We start from the raw sequence: 24,124 nt of genomic DNA, 5'->3' as shown, positions 1-24,124 counted from the left end.
CAAGAAAAAATCATCCACTTAGGGGAAAAACACTTTTAGATAATTTATGGGTCAAACAAGAAATAATAATCAAGATTAGAAAAATATTTAGAACTGGAGACCATAACAAAATTGCTATACTGAAAAGTATCTGATTTATGCCTTCAGCTATCGTTTTTTCCAGCTTCATTTCACACAGTAGTCAGTTCTTTCAGACTACATTGTTGTCAGAGTATTCCCCTAAACCCCAAATTCCTACATGTACAGTGCTTTGCTTTCTCTACCATTTTATTAAACACTTCAAGTAGCCATGAAAAATGTATATACAAACACACACATACACCAACCCATATAGAGTATCCTCTAGTGGAGAGAGATACCATACTGTACATATATATTATGCTATAGTTGTATTACGTTTGTAGGGCTTCCCAGGTGCCTCTAGTGGTAAAGAATCTGCCTGCAAATGCGGGACATGTAAGAGATGCTGATTCAATCCCTGGGTTAGGAAGATCCCCTGGAAGAGGAAATGGCAACCCACTCCAGTGCTCTTGCCTAGAAAATCCCATGGACAGAGGAGCCTGGTGGGCTACAGTCCACAAGACATCAGACTTGACTGAAGCGATTTAGCACACACACACATATATGTATTATATATTATAGCTTATATATTACCATGTATTATGATCATATATTATTTATTGTATATTATACACAACTATACATTGTATACATGTGTACATGTTCAGTTATATAAGTATGTTACATTTTCTGTATTTTACATCATATACATATATCATGTATCAGATATTTTTCAATTAAACAACATTTCAAATAAACAACATTTTAATAATAAGAACTACTTTGTTTAGTTGTTTAGTCACTAAGTTGTGTCCAGCTGTTTTGCAACCCCATGGACTGCCATGTACCGGGCTTCTCTGTCCATGAGATTTCCCAGGCAAGAATGCTGGAGTGGATTGCTGTTTCCTTCAATGGGGGATCTTCCTGACCCAAGGATTGAACCTGTGTCTCCTGCTTGGCAGATGAATTCTTTATCACTGAGCTACCTGGGAATCCCCGTAAGAACTTTTTTTTATGTGTCATTAATAAGTAAGGTATATTTGTAATTCCTTAGAACTTCTTCTCACCTCAATTACTATAATAGTAATTAAGTTTTCATTGGTGGTCTGCAATCATGGTTATCATCTCTCTTTCACTCCCTGTTTTCTATCTTCCATAAAAGTTATGTCATTATTTATAAAAAATAAGTGTAATAGTAAAGGATAAACTAAATTAAGAAAAAAAGGATCTGAGTAATGGATGGAACATAGATAAGCCATGGGCAAACAATGTGCGAAAATGTTTTCATAATGCTTAACAGTAGAATGCCTGAGTTTGATCACAAATTCCTATCTTTTCTTTGCTTACACATTGCAAAAGCAAACAGAGGAAACCAGTGTTCATAAGATAGAAACAAATTCGTTCAGGGAAAGCACAGGTATCCCCTAATTTTAAGAACAGAAAAAAAAATCTACTAATTCTATTATGATATGCTCAAAATACAATAATTATATTCACAGCTCAGTCTAATGTGACAGCTAATCAACTATGTTTTTGCTTTTATGCAGAGGATAGGCTATAAGAGTGGCTCCCATAAAATCATGGCTATTTCTAAGAGTGATATTCCCGGGTACTTAAGGCTGTGATACAGGAAGAAAGCACAGTCCACCTTCTCCCCAAGTGCTCTGCAGATCACTGGCCCACACAGTGTGATGGATAAAATTCAGGAGGACAATATTATTTATGTAGAAATCTAAAAATTCTAAATTTAGGTAAATGTTAGACTTTGCTAATGTTTAGGATAAGGACTATCAGTGACCCCCTAACACTAATCATATTTTATGTGGATATGCTGCTAAGTCACTTCAGTCGTGTCCGACTCTGTGCGACCCCATAAGACGGCAGCCTACCAGGCTCCCCCGTCCCTGGGATTCCCCAGGCATGAACACTGGAGTGGGTTGCCATTTCCTTCTCCAATGCATGAAAGTGAAAAGTGAAAGTGAAGTCACTGATATATATATATATATACATATATACATATATACATATATACTTATGGACTATAGCCTGCCAGGCTCCTCTGTTTATGGAACTTTCCAGGTAAGAATACTGGAGTTCAGTCCAGTTCAGTCACTCAGTTGTGTCCGACTCTTTGCAAACCCATGAACCGCAGCACACCAGGCATCCCTGTCCATCATCAACTCCTGGAGTCCACCCAAACCCATGTCTATTGAGTTGCTGATGCCATCCAACCATCTCATCCTCTGTCGTCCCCTTCTCCTCTTACCCTTAATCTTTCCCAGCATCAGGGTCTTTTCTAATGAGTCAGTTCTTCACATCAGGTGGCCAAAAGTATTGGAGTTTCAGCTTCAGCATCAGTCCTTCCAATGAACACCCAGGACTGATCTCCTTTAGGATGGACTGGTTGGATCTCCTTGAAGTCCAGGGGACTCTCAAGAGTCTTCTCCAACACCACAGTTCAAAAGCATCTCAATACTGTCAGCTAAAACATAAACTATCTTTCTCAGCTTTGTGATATCTGAAATATCTACTAGCAAGGTTATTATCCAAGTTGGAAATATATATTGATAGGTCAAAACTGAGGACATATTGTATAGTGCACAGTGAAAGTCACTTTCTAGTCAGCCATCTGTCCATTATTTAGCACTACTTGAATGCAGGCATTAGGCAATTACAAATTTACCTAACAACATGCTCATTCTACCACATTTACCCATGTTATTCAGAAGTATGAAAGGAGGTAATCTGGTAATTATGTTTCTAGATGCCACATTCAGAAGCTTAAAGACTAGTTACTGTAATTAAGTAGAAGAGGACAACATGATTATATTGTTGGGAAAATTTAGATAATTAACTTGAAAAACTATTGCAGACAATGGTGTGAAGAGTATCATCTTGTATGAAAAGTTCAGATGAGTAATAATGATATAGTATATAGTGTTAAAGAATTAGCTCTCTTATCCTACCTAAAATCTCTGTAATATAATCTTTTCCTATTTATATCTGCATAGTACCTCATATATTTTATTCAACAAACATTTTGTCTCATATGTTCCTTTTATTCCCAATAAAAGGAACTGTTTTAGGATGACTGACCTGCACACAAAACTATACTTTCTTTACACTTTTAAGAAGATTGGTCAGTAATCTTTTTGACTCTGTCACATTACAAAATTATTTCTCCATTAGAGCACTTGACTGACAGAAGTTATGTGTGTGTTTCATGGCTCTCCAGTTCTCTCCTCTTCCCAATTTTGTATAGTGAAATTGCAGGCTTTCTTAAGCACTCAACCTCATACCCTTTGAGAATCTTATCCTTGGAATCATAGAAATGTTTCTTTTTAAAAATGCCTGTTACTCTAGAGCACATAGATAATATTTTGCAGAGGATCACCAGAAGCAGTGTGCTATAGTTAAATGCAGCAAGTTCACATCATCTTTCTTACATTATCAAGTATCTCTTCTAGGGTAGTTAATTGCATCTTTCAGCCAAGAGACTAGGTTACAAACATGTTAGTCTATGCCAGAGCAGGAGATAGTGGAATCAATTTGCCTGGTTGAACGTTCTGTTTTTAAAGCTGCTATTTCAGACATCCATAAAATTATTGTTTCCCTACTCATTCTCATTTTAGATCTTGATGCTATTTCAACTTCATCAAAGTGAATGCACTTTTTTTTTTTTTTCTGTTTGGGAACGCATGTATACCCGTGGTGGATTCATGTCAATATATGGCAAAACCAATACAGTATTGTAAAGTAAAATAAAGTAAAAATAAAAATTAAAAAAAATAAAATAAAAAAAAGAGTTAAAGAAAGTGCATTGTTCATAAAATCTCTGATGTGCTAGAGAATTTGGTATGTTGTATTGTGGGGAATAGATAAAACTTAAGTAAATGTTCTATGTTTGGCATGCTTTTGGTTTCATTTAAATAAAAGAGAATAAATTCAATAAAGTTATTATCCTCTGCAAATTCAGGATCTCTTAGGAGTGAAGTTTGTTTACACATCACTTTTATTAGGTAGTATGTTTCTTTGTACTATCTGTATATTTAGTACCAGGAAATACCAGGATGCACAATCATTAATTAAAACCATAAAAATAACAGAGAAGTAAGTATCTTAGTTGTAATGATGAAGGAAAAAATGGTAACTAATCTATATTAATGAGATAAATAATAATTCATCTATGGGAAAGAATGAATTTTCATTGCCAGCAAATGAGGATATACCTACTGAGGACACAAACCACAAAAATCAAATATCCAATATTGAATGTGAAGAATATTTGTTTTTATCAGATAATGAACTAGATCTTGGTGATAAGAATAATGATGACTCTATTACTGATGTAAGGAAAACAAAAGTAGAGTTGAAAAATGGGCCCATCAAATGACTTCTCTGTGAAAGGAGGAATCTATAAACTCTCAAGGAGAAAAATAAGAAAATCTAAGGGTAAAGTAAATGAATGGAACCTATAAAAATATCCTGAGAAAAAGATTAATATTTTGAAAAGTATTAGCACTATTATTGGTATCAGATATAGAACTAGTATGATTGAGGAATTTCTTTTCAATTTTATTTCAAATCTGTAATACTAATCTCAAATACACACTATAGTAATAAATCATAAGAGTTTCAAAAAAGCTTATTAAGTGAACCAATTGCTAATATTTTTTCTTCAATGCACCTACTAATTTTCTTGAAAAATTTATTTGCTATATGTCTAATTTACCTAAACTGACTATTCTTAAATCTAAGAAAGTATTCTAAGTTAACACATTTTAAAGTGAACATATGGTATCTAAAAAGAAAATACAAATTCTAAACAAGAATGTATGTATAAATATGAACAAAAACAAATGTCAAGTATGTGCAGATATAGAAAAGACACATCAATTTTCCTTGTCTCCTTGAGAAAAATAGGAGAAATGATCTCTATTCATATGCACTGAAATTATTTTTTTGTTTACCTTTTTGTTTATGAAGAATAGCTACTGAGATTTTATTCATTTTTATGGCTGAGTAGATGGGGAAACAGTAGAAACTGTCAGACTTTATTTTGGGGGGCTCCAAAATCACTGCAGATAGTGATTGCAGCTGTAAAATTAAAAGGCACTTACTCCTTGGAAGAAAAGTTATGACCAACCTAGATAGCATATTCAAAAGCAGAGCCATTACTTTGCTGGTCTAAGGTCTGACTAAGGCTATGGTTTTTCCTGTGGTCATGTATGGATGTGAGAGTTGGACTATGAAGAAGGCTGAGCACTGAAGAATTGATGCTTTTGAACTGTGGTGTTGGAGAAGACTCTTGAGAGTCCCCTGGACTGCAAGGAGATCCAACCAGTCCATTCTGAAGGAGATCAACCCTGGGATTTCTTTGGAAGGCATGATGCTAAAGCTGAAGCTCCAGTACTTTGGCCACCTCATGCGAAGAGCTGACTCATTGGAAAAGACTCTGATGCTGGGAGGGATTGGGGGCAGGAGGAGAAGGGGATGACAGAGAATGAGATGGCTGAATGGCATCACTGACTCGATGGACGTGAGTCTAAGTGAACTCCGGGAGATGGTGATGGACAGGGAGGCTTGGCGTGCTGCGATTCATGGGGTCGTGAAGAGTCGGACACGACTGAGCGACTGAACTGAACTGAGCTGAGTGTTCCATTACAGATATGAGCCATATCTTTTTTATCCATTTGTCCATTGACAGACACTGAAGTTTCTCCATAACTTTAATACTGTAAAAACTGCTGTAATAAACATACAAGTGTATACATATCTTTTCAAATTATTGTTTTTATTTTATTAGAATAAATTCTTAGAAGTAAAATTGCTGGATCATATGATAGTTCTATTATTATATTTGTTAGGAACTTTCTGTAGTGGCTGCACTAATTTACATCCTACCAGCAGTTCATGAGGGTACCTCTTTATCTGCGTTCTTGCGAGCACTTGTTATTTCTTGTCTCTTTTATTAAAATAAAATAGCCATTCTAAATATATGAAGTGATTTCTTATTGTGGTTTAATTTTGAAATCTTGTCATTTTGAGTACATAAATAGACCTTGAGAATATCATGCAAAGAAAAAGACAAATACCACATGATATCACTTATTTGTGGAATCTAAAAACAAAATCAAAATAAACAAGTAAAACAAAATCAAAATAAACAAGTAAAACAAAATAAAATAAACCCAGAGATTAAGAGAACAAATTGATGGTTGCCAGAGAAGAGGGGGGCTGGTGGACGGGCAAAATTGGATGAGGGTGGTCAAAGGGTTCAGACTTCAAGTTATTGAATAAATAAATCAAAAAGAGGTATACCATGGTGAATATAGTCAATAACTTTGTACTGCATACTGGAAAGTTGCTAAAACAGTAAATATTAAAAGTTCTCATCACAAGAAAAAATTTTGTAACTTTATATGGTGACAGATGGTATCTAGACTTATTGTGGTGATCATTTCTCAGTGTATACAAACATGGAATGCCTAAATCTAATATAAATGTCAATTATGCCTCTATAAAAAGAGCTACAGAGAAAATAAACCAAACATTGTCCTAAATTTTAAGAAGGTGGATACTAAAAAAGTTCAGCAAAGAGTTAGGTAATATTTAAAGGGTGATGTCATACTCAGAATATTGAAGAGTATATGAAGATCAAAACTAGTCCTACAGGGCTCAATTTTGATTAGTTCTGGAACAGCTTTCAGTCCCAGTGCAACTATTACCCTATTTTAGAAAAGGCAGAGGAAGCAGAGATCAAATTGCCAACATCCGCTGGATCATGGGAAAAGCAAGAGAGTCCCAGAAAAACATCTATTTCTGCTTTATTGACTATGCCAAAGCCTTTGACTGTGTGGATCACAATAAATTATGGAAAATTCTGAAAGAGATGGGAATCCCAGACCACCTGACCTGCCTCTTGAGAAACCTGTATGCAGGTCAGGAAGCAACAGTTAGAACTGGACATGGAACAACAGACTAGTTCCAAATAGGAAAAGGAGTATGTCAAGGCTGTATATTGTTACCCTGCTTATTTAACTTCTATGCAGAGTACATCATGAGAAATGCTGGGCTGGAAGAAGCACAAGCTGCAATCAAGACTGCTGGGAGAAATATCAATAACCTCAGATAAGCAGATGACACCACCCTTATGGCAGAAAGCAAAGAAGAACTAAAGAGCCTCTTGATGAAAGTGAAAGAGGAGAGTGAAAAAGTTGGCTTAAAGCTCAACATTCAAAAAAATTAAGATCATGACGTCTGGTCCCATCACTTCATGGGAAATAGGTGGGGAAACAATAGAAAAAGTGTCAGACTTTATTTTTTGGGCTCCTAAATGACTGCAAATGGTGATTGCAGCCATGAAATTAAAAGAGGCTTACTCCTTGGAAGGAAAGTTACGACCAACCTAGATAGCATATTAAAAAGCAGAGAGATATTACTTTGCCAACAAAGGTCCATCTAGTCAAGGCTGTGGTTTTTCCAGTGGTCACATATGGATGTGAGAATTGGACTATAAATAAAGCTGAGGGCAGAAAAATTAATGCTTTTAAATATTTAAATTAATGTTGTCAGTAAGGTAATTCTTTTAGAAATTAAAAATATTGATGAATTGAAAAACCAAAAAGAAAGCCCGAAAGATGAAATTGAGACAGTCTCCAGATGACAGATTAAAAAGAAAACAAACTAAAAATATAAGAATTAAAGATTCAGAGGCATAGAGGATGTATTCAGAGGGTATTTAAATTTTATGCAAAGTACATCATGAGAAATGCCAGGCTGGATGAAGCACAAACTGGGATTGAGATTGCTGGGAGAAATATCAATAAGGTCAGATATGCAGATGACACCACCCTTATGGCAAAAAGTGAAGAGGAAATAAAGAGCCTCTTGAGGAAAGTGAAAGAGGAGAGTGAAAGAGTTGGCTTAAAACTCAACATTCAAAAGCCTAAGAACATGGCATCTGGTCTCGTCACTTCATGCAAATAGACAGGGAAACAATGGAAACACTGAGAGACTTTATCTTCTTGGGCTCCAAAATCATTGAAGATGGTGACTGCAGCCATGAATTAAAAGTTGCTTGCACATTTGGAAGAAAAGCTGTGACTAACTTAGATAGCACATTAAAAAACAGAGGCATTACTTTACCAACAAAGGTCTGTCTAGTCAAAGCCACCCAACCCAGGGACTGAGCTAGTGTCTCTTATGTCTCCTGCATCGGAAAGAAGGTTCCTTATCACTAGTGCCACCAAATTCTGGCAAACTTGAGAATGCATGATTGTTGCCTTTGAATCAGGGGAACTTAGAAAGGTGTACATTTCTTTAGTATTTTCTATTTTGCCTTAAAATTTCTTAAACAATGCTTCAACAACAATGTATATTTCTTGTTCCTTTCTGTTTCTCACTTGACTAATGACAAGATTCTTTATTCCTGAAGTTCAGTTTAATTTCATTAAGATACATCTTATATTTGGTTACTATGTGAATCTTTTTGCCCCTCAAATTTAAGTATTTCAGGAAATGTTTCATTTATTCCATTTAAGTATAGATTTTATTGTCATTTAAGTATAGATTTTGTTGTTTAATTTTTCTATTTTCTTTTTCAGGAACATAATTGTGCATGTGTTAGAATCCAGTTGCCTATCTTTCACAGTTATCATTGTCTGCTTTTAAAAAAATCTGTGTCTTTGTCTTTTAATACTTTGATGATTTCCTCAGGCTGATTCTTCATTTCTCTAATATTTGCATTATTTTGTGTAGTTTTGTTGCTTTTATTATTATCATTATATTTTGGGGGGCTGTACCTCTCAGCTTGGAGGATCATAGTTTCCCAAACAGGGATTGAACCTGGGCCTCAGCATTGAATGCTGTCTTAACCACTGGACCTCCAGAGAATTGCCATAGTTATTTTTTCATTCCTTGTTCGAACTACTGAGCCCTACCAGCTTATTTTCCACCTTTTTTATCTTTTATGTCTTATTCAGCTGTTTTTTTTTTCTATTCTTTTAGTTTCTCTGATATTTTGAAGAATTTTTTGTATTTCTTTTCTATTTTTTACCACTGTTGTTCAGTCACTAAGTCATGTCCACTCTTTGTGACCATATGAACTGCAATACGCCAGGCTTCCCTGTCCTTCATCTCCCTGAGTTTGCTCAAACTCATGTCCATTGAGTCAGTGATGTCATCCAACCATCTCATCCTCTGCCATCCCCGTCTCCTCCTGCCTTCGATATTTCCCAGCATCAGGGTCTTTTCCAATGAGTCATGTCTTTGCATAAGGTGGCCAAAGTATCGGAGCTTCAGCTTCAGCATCAGTCCTTTCAATGTATATTCAGGACTGATTTCCTCTAGAATTGAGTGGTCTGATCTCCTTGCTGTCCAAGGGACTCACAAGAGTCTTCTCTAGTACCACAGTTCAAATGAATCAATTATTCAATGCTCAGCCTTCTTTATGCTCCAACTCTAACATCCATACATGACTACTGGAAAAACCAAAGCTTTGAGATGGACCTTTGTCCACAAAGTGATGTCACTGCTTTTTAGTATGCTGTCTAATTTTGTCATAGCTTTTCTTCTAAGGAGTAAGCGTCTTTTAATTTTGTAGCTGCAGTCACTGTCTGCATTGATTTTGGAGCCCAAGTATATGAAATTTGGCACTGTTTCCACTTTTCCCCCATCTATTTGCCATGAAGTGATAGGACTGGATGCCATGACATTCGTTTTTGAATGTTGAGTTTTAAGCCAGTTTTTTATTCTCCTCTTTCACCTTCATCAAGAGGCTCTTTAGTTCCTCTTCACTTTCTGCCATTGAAGTGGTATCATCTGCACATCTGAGGTTGTTGATATTTCTCCTGGCAATCTTGATTCCAGCTTGTGAGTCACTCAGCCTAGCACTTCATGTGATGTACTCTGCATATAAGTTAAAGTTGGGTGACAATATACAGCCTTGACATACTCTTTTCCCAATTTTGAACTAGTCTATTGTTCCATGTCCAGTTCTACCTATTGCTTCTTACCCCATATATACATGTTTCTTAGGAGGCAGATAAGGTGATCTGGTATTCCCATATCTTTAAGAATATTCCACAGTTTGTTGTGATACACAAAGTCAAAGGCAAGAATACGTAATGGGCTGCCTTTCTCTTCTCTAAGAGATCTTCCCAACACAGGGATTGAACCCAATGTCCTGTGTTGCAGGCAGATTCTTTACCATCTAAGCCACCAGGGAAGCCTCTCCTATTTTCTATGGTAGTAAATAATTCACATTTATTGAACTCTCATGATGTTCCAGAAACAGTGACGTTCAAATCACTTCATATTCATTTTGTAGTTAATATTCAGAATACACTTATGAGAGTAGATGCTATTATTAACTATTTTTACAGATAAGTAAACAGAAATAGTTCATAGTTTATAGTTATGAAGGCATTTCTATTGAATGAAGCACTTGCTTAAGGACATTAAGGAAAGAAAAGAATAGAGTTAGCATAGGTCAGAGCTTTGGTTTAGGCACAGTGACGCAAACATTCTTTCATCAACTATCATTTGCCCTGAAGGTATATCTCTCGTTTTCCTTTTTAGTATCTAAAAGTGAACACATAGAGACTCCCAATGTTCCTGCTTGGTGACTGTTCCTTCTTATTTCTTCATCCCAACTTTGTTGTTTTCATACGACAGTATAAAAATAAAAACAAAGTGTCAACTTGGTTCAAAGATACAAAGCAAAATCAGTAAAACTAAAAGACACGAGGGACAAATTTCACATGAAATCAGACTGAAGCTTCTAAAAGTGCTGTCCCAGTGACTCACATGAGACATGCTTAATTCCTCCAGCAATGAACGTAAGAACATGTGTGGACTATTGTTACCAGAGACGCTAATTAAAGACTAATTGCCTAGGGTTTTTATTGGCAATTGGTCACATAAGCACCCTTGGCCTAGCATATACTGAATTTCCAGCTTCCCGGAAGGAAAGCAGGTGGTCAGCATAAACCATATTTTTTACACAAATGGTTTAAGCACAGTGAACTACTATATAGTTCTAGGAATGGTAGGAGCACTCCCAAAATCCATCTTCCCCGATGCCAGCCACACAAGCAGTTTCCTGAAGTCAGCAGTCTCACCTCTACCCTGTTAACTCTTTCCTTCATGGTGAAAAATAGTATGTGTGCGTATTACCTTATTACAATGATCACAATTAATCCAATGATTTGAATTCCATATGTTACCTTCCTTTCTTGAATATAATGTGTTTGAATGCATTGTTGAGTTGTAAACAATTTCTATCATAGTGACATATTTGGTAGAGATCCAATAAGATTTTGTTGAGTAAGTGAATAAATAAATAAGAAAATGAACTGATTAATATTAGTGTTAAGATAGGTTTGCATTTTTGAGTTTTAAAAGGAAGAGTTGTTTTTTTTTTTTTTTTAAGAGACTAGACTTGTTCTGTATGGCTACCCTCAAAACATAAGCTCAATTGAAAGGGTCAAACACTTAATATAAAAGAAGATTTTCTAAAATTTATAGCTGTCTGCAGACAGAAACCTGTTCTTTGGATACTGTGAGTTCAAATACAGTTGATGAGTGATGAAATGGATGTTCTAGTTTATGCATTGGTTAGTTAACTGGTAGGCTGGATTAGTTTGCCCTTTAAGGTTATTCTGATGCTATAAGTCTATGACAACATCTTGAATTCTCTCCAGTTCATCAGCAGTACAGATGTGTTTGAGGCAGGACAAGCAAATGTCCTATTACCTTATGTATATGCAAGCTAAATCTCCTGCTAGAGAGTTTCTTTATACACAGAATGTAGAAAATAATTCTGAAAAAAAATTCTGGACAAGCATTCGGTCAGCTAATTTATTTATCAAAATTCAGAATAAGTAATTAGAGAATGGTAGAAATCAGTGGAAGGAATGCCTTCTTGAAGATGACATTGTTTATTACTACATGAAAAGTTGCCCATGAGTTTAGCAGTTTAAAACAGTTAACATTTATGATCTCATAGTTAATATGGTTAAAAAATGTGTGAGTGGCTTAGTGAACTGGTTCTGAGCTAGAGATCTCTTGCGAAATTGCAGCTAAGATGCCCTTAGGTCACCGTCATCTGTAGGTTTGACTGAGGCTGGATCATCCACTTGTAGAATGGTTCACTCATGTAGCTGTTAGTGAGAAGCTTCATTTCTCTATTGGCTACTGGCAGGAAGCAGCGGTTCTGTACTATGTGGCTCTCTCCATAGGCCTGATTGAGTATCCTTATGACAATGCACGTGGATCCACCCAGAAGTAACAATCTAAGAGAAAGAGCAATGGGGTAGCCACAGTGCTTTTTAGAACTTGGTCTCAGAAATCACATACTGTCAGTTATGATAGATTAAGTTTATTAGAACTGGGGCACAAAATCCAACCCATTCTTGAGGAAAAGAGACTCTTTTTTAATTCTGATAAAAATTACAATAATTCTACTTACAATTCCTGTGAAAACACCCAGATTTAATAGAAGAAATGTAGTTTAAAACCTAATTGTCTACCAGTTTTGAAATAATCTAATTCTTAATTACTTTCAGATTTGAGGAATTTATATCCCTTCAAAGACTTAATAGTATTTATTATTTAAATATTTTCTATATTGAATTCAAATAAAATGTGACAAAATGTACCATTTACCAAGGTAAAATGTATAACAACATTTATTTTTATTTAAAAGGTGCTATTACTCTAAGAAGCCTCTGGAGTGCAAATCTAAAGTGAAATTGATTCAATTTACCTAAATCCAAATTCGTTATTCTTGACTTTCAAAGGTAGGAATTCATTGAAGGTAACTAGCATAGCCTGACCAAGACCCTTAAAAACAATCCCACAAGGAAAGGAGACTGTAAACCAGTGATTAGGCTAATGTATTACCCTAACATTCTGTTGAGAGAGGCTTGCTGCTGCTGCTGCTAAGTCACTTCAGTTGTGTACGACTCTGTGCGACCCCAGAGACGGCAGCCCACCAGGCTTCCCCATTCCTGGGATTCTCCAGGCAAGAACGCTGGAGTGGGTTTGCCATTTCCTTCTCCAATGCATGGAAGTGAAAAGTGAAAGTGAAGTCGCTCAGTCGTGTTCGACTCCTAGCGACCCCATGGACTGCTTAGGTCTTCAGAACTCCACCTACCTCGCACTGTGTCTGTAAATCATAAACTAAGAGAATTGTGAGTGCAATCCCAAATCTGGGGCACTCTTGAGCTTAGGCACTGAAGTCAATCATCAACAGATTATGAAAATGCTCATCACAGATTATGAAAATGCCCGAAGAATGAGGCTGTTCCAAATTAATACCATCTCACTGTGAGATCATGAGAAAAAACATAAGCAGTGAACTTTTGCTGGTTTTTAGAAGCAGGATTCTGCCTTCTTGTTTTTTGTTTAAGCTTCAGATTCTTAAACATTCATGGGAGGGGTGGATAACATCAACAATGGACATTTTTCAAATAATGCCAGTGGGCTCTTTTAAGAATGAAAGAAATGTGAGCATACATATAATCTAAATTTATATAGTAGATAGCTATAAAATTATATTTTAACAGTTTTGTCAGGTAATGTGATGTGTAAAATCTAGGATAAGTACTGTTTTAAAATGTGTGAAAAACATTTTTTCAAGATAGAAATAAAAATTTACAAAAAACGTATGAGAAAAACAGGGCTTTAGGGAGCACAGCTGATTTTATTTTCTCATGTATTGTCCTTATTTGTATTTTAGGTGAGGAAGAGATTTAACATCTGCTTTCTTCTTTATATTTTCTTCAAGGGCAGCATGAGACCTGTCATGAAGAATTTAAGGAAGGTAGTCAGTTATAATTTAAGACTCAAGTATAATGGAAAGTGGAGAAATTACAATTAAGAAAATCACTTCAAGTTCACTATGGAGCCTGCTCCTAATAACTATATAACTAGTGTAACCTCTGGATTCCCTTATTTATTTTTTTCCAGGTTATTGTAGGAGATCTACAACATTAGGAAAACCTGCACCTGAGTGAAACTGCTGAATCAGTTATGCTGTTTTAATAGAACATCTAGTGAACTGAACAACTGCCAAGACACAGTAGTTCCAAACAAAAACCATACATATTTATCTTAGACTGAGTCTTTGCACACAGACTAAATTGGAGGATTTAAGTCATTATCTGGTATTTCAGACCAGAGGCAAATTAATTATAATTTTTCATCTGTGATATCCAGATAGTATAAACCAAAAGATATGTTTTCTCTTGAAATATATTCGTATTTTTTAATAATTTATTTCAAATGCATGTCAGTTCAACAAATCTATCTATTATACAAGGCACTTAACTAGATATTGTTGAGATGTGGAAATAAATCATATTCAGTCATTGCACAGGAAAATATAGGGGCAGAGTTGGAATGGAAATGACTACCATTTCTTGGGTACACACTACACATCTGTTGCTGTATGAGTCATTTTTTAGCCTGTTAACCAATGCCTACTGCTGGCTAAAAGTCCACAAGCATTTATTTTCCTATTGTCAACAGCAGAAATCTGAGAACATGAGAATTTATGTAACTTAACAGGACTGGAAAAGGTCAGTTTTCATTCCAATCCCAAAGAAAGGCAATGCCAAAGAATGTTCAAACTACTGCACAATTGCACTCAGCTCACATGCTAGTAAAGTAATGCTCAAAATTCTCTCCAAGCTAGGCTTCACCAGTATGTGAACTGAGAACTTTCAGATGTTCAGTCTGGATTTAGAAAAGACAGAGGAACCAGAAATCAAATTACCAACACCTGTTGAATCATAGAAAAAGGAGAATAATTCCAGGGAAAAAAATTAATTCTGCTTCATTGACTCCACTAAAGCCTTTGACTCTGTGGATCACAGTGTGGAATATTTGACTGTGTGGAAAATTCTTAAAGAGATGGGAATACCTGCCTCCTGGGAAGTCTCTATGCCGGTCAAGAAGCAACAGTTAGAACCAGATATGGAACAACAGCCTGGTTCCATGTTGGGAAAGGAGAACATCAAGGCTGTATATTGTCATCCTGCTTATTTAACTTATACACAGAGTACATCATGCAAAACGCCAGGCTGGATGAAGCACAAGCTGAAGTCAAGATTGCCAGGAGAAATATCAATAACCTCAGATATGCAGAAGAAACCATCCTGTGATAGAAAGTGAAGAGGAGCTAAGGAGCCTCTTAATGAAAGTGAAAAGAGGAGAGAGAAAAAGTCAGCTTAAAACTCACCATTCAAAACACTAAGGTCATGGAATCCAGTTGCTTCACTTCATAGCAAATAGATAGGGAAACAATGGAAAACAGTGAGAAACTTTATAAGGCTCCAAAATCACTGCAGATGGTGACTGCAGCCATGAAATTAAAACATGCTTGCTCCCTGAAATAAAAGTTATGACAAATCTAGACAGCATGTTAAAAAGCAGTGATATTACTTTGCTGACGAAGTTCTGTCTAGTCAAAGCTATGGTTTTTCCAGTAGTCATGTAGGGATGAGAGAGCTGGACAATAAAGAAAGCTGAGCACTGAAGAATTGATGCTTTTGAACTGTGGTGTTGTAAAAGACACTTGAGAGTCCCTTCTACAGTAAGGAAACCAAACCAGTTAATCCTAAAGGAAATCATTCCTGAATATTCATTGGAAGGACTGTTGCTAAAGCTGAAGCTCCAATACTTTGGCCACCTGAGGCAAAGACCTGACTCATTTGAAAAGACCCTGATGCTGGTAAAGACTGAAGGCAGGAGGAGAAGGGAGCGGCAGAGGATGAGATGGTTGGATGGCATCACTGACTCAATGAACATGAGTTTAAGCAAGCTCCGGTTGTTGATGATGGACAGGGAAGCCTAGTGTGCTGCAGCCCATGGGGGTTGCATAGAGTCGGACACGACTGAACTGAACTTAACTAAGAAACTCACATAACATATAAGTGACTCAGTTTGGATTCAAATTCAAATCACTCAGATTCCAGAATTTTGAACAGTTAATATCCGTAGATGAACAAGTCAGTCAAACGTGAATGCATCTTTAAGAATCAACATTCATTGGACAAATATTTATTTAGAATTCATCATCCCAGATCTAATTTATAAAATCTATGAGCAATGTAGACAATAATCAACCATTTTATGACAGCATTGTTGATACTCTTTATATTTCAAAGATACATCTTCTGTAGAAGTAATGTATAATCCCAGAATTATATAGAATTCCATGATTATGATATGCACTTTGATGTACCCATTTCTCTTGTGTACCGTATGGATATTGAACAATGTAAAAAATAAAATCAGTTATTTTTGATAAGGAAATTTTAGAGAATTTAAAGTAGGGCTTATGGGCCAAATGACAAATTCTGGAGCCTCCTATCTGAGTTATATTTCAAATGTTTGTTCCAGCTGATAAATATATATGAAGGAATGAGTCAAATGGATCTAACTGCATTTTATCTTCTGCCATTGTGTAACTGTATATAACACAACAAGCAACAGTATTTGTGCTGGAAGTTTTAGATCAATTTGTTACAGTTATAGAAGTCAAATGCAAATAATTGTCTAACTTTGAACTTCTTAATTATAATTATATTTTATTGTAAAATCAAGGCATCATATAGAATCACTGTTACAAAATAATAAAGGTATGACTAAAACAGTCTTCTGATTTTGATTCCTGATGGGTCTTAATCCAGGTGTAGACAACCTACCTCACCACGATTACCACTGAACTTTTTCTTGCAACCATCATGAAAGGATTCCCCATCTTGTAGTCTGTAACTCAAAAACTCTGATGTTACTAAAAGTACAAACACTTGAATACCTTTATTATCCACCTCAATTCAAAAGGCTCTGACTATATAATAAGTATATGTTCTTTGTATGTGTGCACCTTTATTAAGATTAAAAAAGCAACCACTTCATGTCTGCCTGCCACATCAACTGACTGGAAGTTATAGAACAGCTTTGGCAAACACAATATTTTTTATTCTCATAAGTTGCAATAGGAAACAAATAGCACCAGTACAACAACTATATGTAAGTAAGAAAATAGTATTAGACAAACACACTGTAAAACATTAGCATTATATATTTATTCAACGTAAAGTAGTGCAAATGATTTTGGCAGTATAAGTCTTCCATCTACATTTTCTGTGTGACCTGGTGGGACCTGCAGGTGTTCACCAAAGTCCAGCTTCCCTGTTACCATAGTGCCCAAACTGTCCCTAGGGCTGCTCGCATAGAATGCACTCTGTAGTCTCATCTGCAGTCAAGTATGACTCTGATTAACTTACCCACAGACTACGAGTGGCTGCGTCATGTGTCCCTTTGGATCTTGGCTTTTAGGTGTAGAATGCTTCTGCCACTTCTCTTTCCTTTTTCCTGTCGGTAGATGTGCCAAGGCAGTGTCTCGGCCTTTGTCATGCACAATATGAAAATACTATAGGAGAGTTGAGAGCAACAAAGAAAAAAAAGTCTGGCTCTCTGACAAGCAGAGCAGAGATTCCCTGATGATCTCGGCCTTTCACATAAGGGCTTCTACAGAAAAGAGAGAAGAAAAAGTGATGTTTTTATAGTTCCTGTATTTTTGAATCTCTATCACAATAGCTTATCTGTCAGCTTAACCAAGGTACATGGGAAAGACCCCTCTTTAAGCTCTGGTTCATCATTGACAAAGTATATGGGACTGAGAGTCTCTAAACTCTTATCCAAATCCAGTATTCTGTGAAATTGACCATTTTATTCTATGACAAGTTCTTGTTAAGAAGTTAGAAAATAAAACCTAGAATACATTCATATTAATGAAGAAATTGCTATACAAATATAATGAAAAGCAATTACAATTTTAAAAATCCAATTTAGATTAAGATTTGTATGGTGTTGACAGACTCCAGTCTATTTACATTTATTTAACTGAACAGAAAAAGAAAAAAAAAAAAAAGAACTCTATAGAGATTCCACAGGGAGACAGGCTTCAAATATGGCTAATCACCACCCTTCTCCCTATTGCTATAGGAAACTGAACATTAAACACGTGGTGCTATATGGAACTGACTGGACAGAAGTACAGAAATAAGAATGAAGAGTTCATGCAATAAGAATGTGAAGCTCTGGGGCTGTGAGGAAGAGAGAAGTGCCTTGTGCTTTTGGGCCAGGCAGCCCCTATCGGCCCACCAAAGTCAATGATGTTAATGACACTTACTGGTTGTTACCTAATCTTGAGAAAGTCACTCCACCCTTCCATTTTTCAGTTCCTTCATTGTAAGATAATGTGAAAATAGGATCTATTTCAGAATATTATATGGATTTTAAAAGACAATGAATGTAAAAGTTCTACAGTTGCAAGGATAAGAATTTAATGAATGCTAGCTATTTTTGTTATGATAATAACTACTGCTTCTGTTATTTGTAGGGTACTATTTTAAATAATCAAGGATGTTGTGTGGCCAAACACTGTATAATGCCAACCAGCTAACAGATGGATTATCTTCGAGGGGGTTGCAATTGCCTTGATGAAACAAGACTCACTAAAATAAATGAATTCATGATTAAGTAACAGATTGTATGCCACCACATAGAAATCCAGCAAGTATTCATCAGAAGGAAAGGGCAGTGTAAAAAAGTGTAGACTTTGGTGAAAAGAACAATGAAAGCCTGTACTAAGGGTAATAAAGGCTTGAAGCTTGCTATGTATAAATGCTTTATGTATTAGCTCATGTAATCCTTACAATAATATTATGAGTATATACTTTGCTCATTTCTGTTTTATAGATAAAAAATTGAAGGATAGAAACTCAAGTAACTTGCTCAAAGTTACAGGTGGTGCACAATGGAAGCTGTATGCAAACTGACAAACTAAAATCAAACCAGGGCCAGAGCAGAAGCATAATGTGATGAAATTCTTAAAAAGATAAACTGATGAATGAAAATGCAATGTCATTTCAAGTAGGGAAGACAATAAAGGCAATCAAGGAGGCAGAGTTTGAATATGACTTATATCTGAATCAGAGAGGAAACAGATTTTAATTAGAGCAGTGGCTAAAATAATTTTAACTATGTGCTTACTGTGCTCAGTTGCTCAGCTGTGTGTGACTCTTTGCAACCCCATGAGATACTGCTCACCAGGCTCCTCTGTCCATGGGATTTTCCAGGCAAGAATACTGGAATAGTTATTTCCTTCTCCAGGGGATATGCTTATTAAATCCTATGAATTTGCATATAGAAATGTTATTTAAATAAGAAGGAATAGGATTTATATAGAAGGCCTGAAATTATATTGCAGTAATTAGCCATTTTTTTTGTTTAGGTAATTACATAAAGTCTAATCTTTGGCAGACCTTATTAGGAGAGGACTAATGTAGTCCTCTCTTAGAGTTCTGAGACTTTCTGAATGTGTAAAGAATCAGGTCAGGAAACTGATAAGCATCTTTCTATACCTTAATAGAAATGACATTAAAATATTTCCCTCTTTCAATGCATTTTAAAAGACATTTTCTACACAGATACCATGACTGAAAAATGTAAGAATTTTACCTGAAGCATTGATAAGTGCAAAAAGTATTACACAAGTTTGATGTGAAGTATCTGCTTGTCTAATGAAATTCTGGCAAAAATATGCCTCACTTTTAACTCAATTTAATTTTATAAATCAAACATACTCACAAGAGAAGGGAAATAGCACTGTGTCATTTTCTGGCAATCGTTTTAAAGCTGAATATTTAAACAGTGAATCTTGGCACCCATAAAAGAGTTTAAACATCAACACTATTCTTAAAAAAGCTGACTAAATGGCAGTTGAGCTGTGGAAATTCTGCTGACTTTTCATGTAAGAAACATCCTGAACAGACAGAGATTTACATCCCTTTATGCCCTTTATATGCTCCATTAATAATTGGAAAGATATATCTTATATAAAAATTTTCTGAAAGACTAAGTCTGCTTAGTGGAAAAATGTAAATTAGTATTTGGTAACCAGATTAAAAGTGCAGTCATTTTGAAAGTACTTCTGTAGTATAGTCTGATGACAGGTAGCCTGATTCCTCTAGCTCTGTTCTTTCTCAAGATTGCTTTGGTTATTCGGGGCACATGGAACAACAGACTGGTTTCAAATAGGAAAAGGGGTACATCAAGGCTGTATATTGTCACCCTGCTTAGCTGGACTGGAAGAAATACAAGCTGGAATCAAGATTGCCGGGAGAAACATCAATAACCTCAAATATGCAGATGACACCACCCTTATATCAGAAAGTGAAGAGGAACTAAAAGCCTCTTGATGAAAGTGAAAAAGGAGAGTGAAAAAGTTGGCTTAAAGCTCAACATTCAGAAAATGAAGATCATGGCATCCAGTCCCATCACTTCATGGCAAATAGATGGGGAAACAGTGGAAATAGTGTCAGACTTTATTTTTTGGGGCTCCAAAATCACTGCAGATGGTGACTGCAGCCATGAAATTAAAAGACGCTTACTCCTTGGAAGAAAAGTTATGACCAACATAGATAGCATATTCAAAAGCAGAGACATTACTTTGCTGACTAAGGTCTGTCTAGTCAAGGCTATGGTTTTTCCAGTGGTCATGTATGGATATGAGAGTTGGACTGTGAAGAAGGCTGAGCACCAAAGAATTGATGCTTTTAAACTGTGGGGTTGGAGAAGACTCTTGAGAGTCCCATGGACTGCAAGGAGATCCAACCAGTCCATTCTGAAGGAGATCAGCCCTTGGATTTCTTTGGAAGGAATGATGCTAAAGCTGAAACTCCAGTACTTTGGCCACCTCATGCGAACAGCTGACTCATTGGAAAAGACTTTGATGCTGGGAGGGATTGGGGGCAGGAGGAGAAGGGGACGACAGAGAATGAGATGGCTGGATGGCATCACTGACTCGATGGACATGAATCTGAGTGAACTCCGGGAGTTGGTGATGGACAGGAAGGCCTGGTGTGCTGCAATTCATGGGGTCGCAAAGAGTTGGACATGATTGAGCGACTGAACTGAACTGAACTGAAAGCTATAGTAATCAAAACAGTTTGGTAATGGCACAAAAATATAAATATAGATCAATGAACCAGGACAGAAAGCCCAGAGATAAATCCATGCAATTATGATCAACTAATCTACGACAAAGGAGGCAAGAACATAAAATGGAGAAAAGACAGTTTTTTCAGTAAATGGTGCTGGGAAAACTGAACAGCTACATGAAAAGAATGAAATTAAAACACTCTTGAACACCATACACACACATAAGAAAAAAAAAAGAAGAAGACATTTTCTGTGGTGACCTAAATGAGAAGGAAATCTGAAAAAGAGTGGATATATATATGTATATAACTGATTCACTTTACTGTACACCTGAAACTAACACATCATATATCAACTATACTCCAATTTATTTTGAAGGCGAAAAAAGTAATTTTGGCTCTGTTGGTATGATAGAAGTCTTTTATTTTATAAACATATAAGAAGTCTACTCAATCATATTTTCAGAGTAGATCTTATTCTATAATAGCAAACTTCTGCTAAACTAAAATAACCACAAAATAGTGAAAGGTTGAAACTAATAATGCTTATTTTCCTGCTGGATTCATTTTCACAAACATTAAACTGAGATATCAACATTCCTCTGTTTTCCAAGTTTAAATGAACATATCTATTTGTTCTTTACTCCTATTATTGCATTTAAATTTAAGTTTTCAAGGGAATATTATTATAATACTACCATTCTGTTATTTAACAAGCAAATCTATATTTTCAATAAAGATGGATTCATCCATTCAGGAATTGGTTGATCTCTAGTCCATAAAGCTGAACAAGACAGCTATGATCCCTTCCCAAATGAAGTTTCCAGTTGACTATGAAGTATTCTTTTAACAAAAATAATTTTAAAAATCAGTAACCTAAAAAGACTGAATGTGTAGCAAATGGTGTATTTTGAAAAGCTTTAATAGTAATTCTTCTAAATCAATTTTATAGTTACACTTTGAAGAGTTTAATAGGAAACTATGGTTGGGACTTATTTCTTCATGTTTATTTATTTATTTTTTTAAGTTTTGGATCAGAATATTAGGGTTTTTAATCTCTTACTCTGATTTCTTTTTATGTAAAGTACCTAAATACAAAGGTGCCTAGAGAGACAGACATGGTGAGGGGGCTTCTATCTGAGTTCAGCACAGAATTCTTTAAACTTACTGAGATTTATGAAATGCACATATAGATGCTGAATTCATAACCAAGCGTAAGAGCTCAAAAAGTGTTTAGCTCTTAGAAAAGATGTCAATCATGTGCTTTGTAACTTATAGACACGTTTCTATACACATTATTCCAAACAATGGAGAAACAGAGACAAACTGAACTTAAGCTGTGAGCAAATTTCAATAATTCTGGGATGTTCTAGTCTAAACTGTATATGCCTTCCTATAAATACCTATTTATTTAATTCAAATTTAATCCAGCTTTTTGGATATATCAAAAATAATGTCTTATTTCTTCTTCCAGATATACTCTTTAAGACGACTAATTTTATTCATGCAAAAAGTTTATTTACTCTCTGCATCAAAGAAAGGATGGCTGATACTTTTCAAGATATAAGAAATTCAAAGGAGGCATCAAGAGTGGGAAGGAAAATATTAGCTATGCACTTTCCCTGATTACTTATGCAGTTATTGGTAAAACCTCCTAACAGAAGACATTCTGCTTTCCTTGTCCCAGGCTTCACATTTTCTTGCGGTGCTGTCTTTCCCTCATTCTATATGTCATCCACATAGCCATCCTAAAATTTAATGACCTTTATCATTCTCCAATTAAGTTATGTGAGATGAGACTCTAGCTCAATTAACATATATCATGTGGAGAACACTTTATATATTTCAAATACTGCTAGCATGCTCCAGTTCCAAGTTGATTCATAGCAGAGAAGTCAGCAAGGCTTAAGGACTATTCTCCTGAGATCTATCTATCTTTTTTCTCTCTTTTTAAAATCAAAGATGCTACAATTTTTTTTTCACTTGCCTACTTAAACTATAAAACTATAGTATATTTACTTTACAAAAACTGCTTCTGTATAAAGAAACAGAGGGGGTTTTTGGTTAGTATCTGGTCTTCCTGATTTGGGGAGAATATATAGATTTTAGAAGAATTTAACAAGCTTTTCTCCTTAACCTGATCATAAAAATCTTAATTATTAGAATGAGGAAATATATTTCATATGTAGGTAAAAATATCGAACTTTAAATATCCTCAAATACAAAATATTAGAACTCAATGGATGAACTAGTGAAAACAAATAGATAAAAATAAAGAGACGAGAATTTAATTCTTATGGCATTGAATTCCTTAGTTGCTAAATGATCATGATGAAAAGTAACTCTTGTTCAGGTTTATCTGCCATAATGTACTTCAGTATTGGCAATAAATGACTTAATAAATCGTAATAACTTCAAGATGTAAAGAGTACTAGAACAATTCTGTTTACAACTTAAAGGCCAAAAAGAAATTTCTGAATTAAATAAAATTAAATATATCACTTTTCAAAGGAATCTTGAAAGTATAAGAAAGCAATTTTTCTAGTTTTAGAATTGTTGTCTTAACTTGTTTTTCTTGGTAAGGATTCTTTTCTATAAACAGATTTGTAATTGTTATGTAACTCCAGGGGTGCCATTTAAGTGCTGTTCATTTAATGTACTATATGAATGGCACCTCATGGCTGAACCTGAACGTAGGCCCTGCTGTCTTCACCTGGATCTCATTTGGTTATTATGAGGTAGGTGGACACAGAACCTGCTGTTTCCCATGAGATGACTTTAGGTGTTATTCAAATAATTACTGAGGCCTGATACATGATTTCTAGTGACCATTGCCAATGTAAATGTTATGCTCATTAAAAAAAAAAGAAAAGAAAAGATAATTTTGCCTTTCTTATATGGTTTCTTTATTTATGTCATATGTTTTCCAATTTTTCTATTTCATATCACCACCATTTCCTCCTGGGAACAGAGAAATCCATAAGTGTAGACTCTTACAGGTGTTCAGGGTGTTGTCCTAAAACTTGTTGAGCCAGACTTCAAGC

At 35.5% G+C, this 24,124-nt stretch overlaps 1 long non-coding RNA gene across 1 annotated transcript in view; it reads right to left on the bottom strand.

Moving 5' to 3' along the window:
• Positions 1-11,908: 11,908 nt before the first annotated feature.
• The window catches only part of LOC121816917 (uncharacterized), a 45,592-nt gene continuing 33,376 nt past the window's right edge, over positions 11,909-24,124 (bottom strand). The window contains exons 2-5 of the long non-coding RNA XR_006056632.2: positions 19,132-19,270; positions 17,361-17,604; positions 16,776-16,839; positions 11,909-12,356 (exon numbers count right to left, since the gene is read on the bottom strand). This is a non-coding gene — a long non-coding RNA (uncharacterized LOC121816917). The remainder of the gene's footprint in view (positions 12,357-16,775; positions 16,840-17,360; positions 17,605-19,131; positions 19,271-24,124) is intronic.

Source organism: Ovis aries, chromosome 1 (genome assembly GCF_016772045.2).
Source record: "Ovis aries strain OAR_USU_Benz2616 breed Rambouillet chromosome 1, ARS-UI_Ramb_v3.0, whole genome shotgun sequence".
In the NCBI taxonomy this organism is placed as follows: Eukaryota; Metazoa; Chordata; class Mammalia; order Artiodactyla; family Bovidae; genus Ovis; species Ovis aries.
This window is presented reverse-complemented; position numbering and strand designations above follow the sequence as displayed.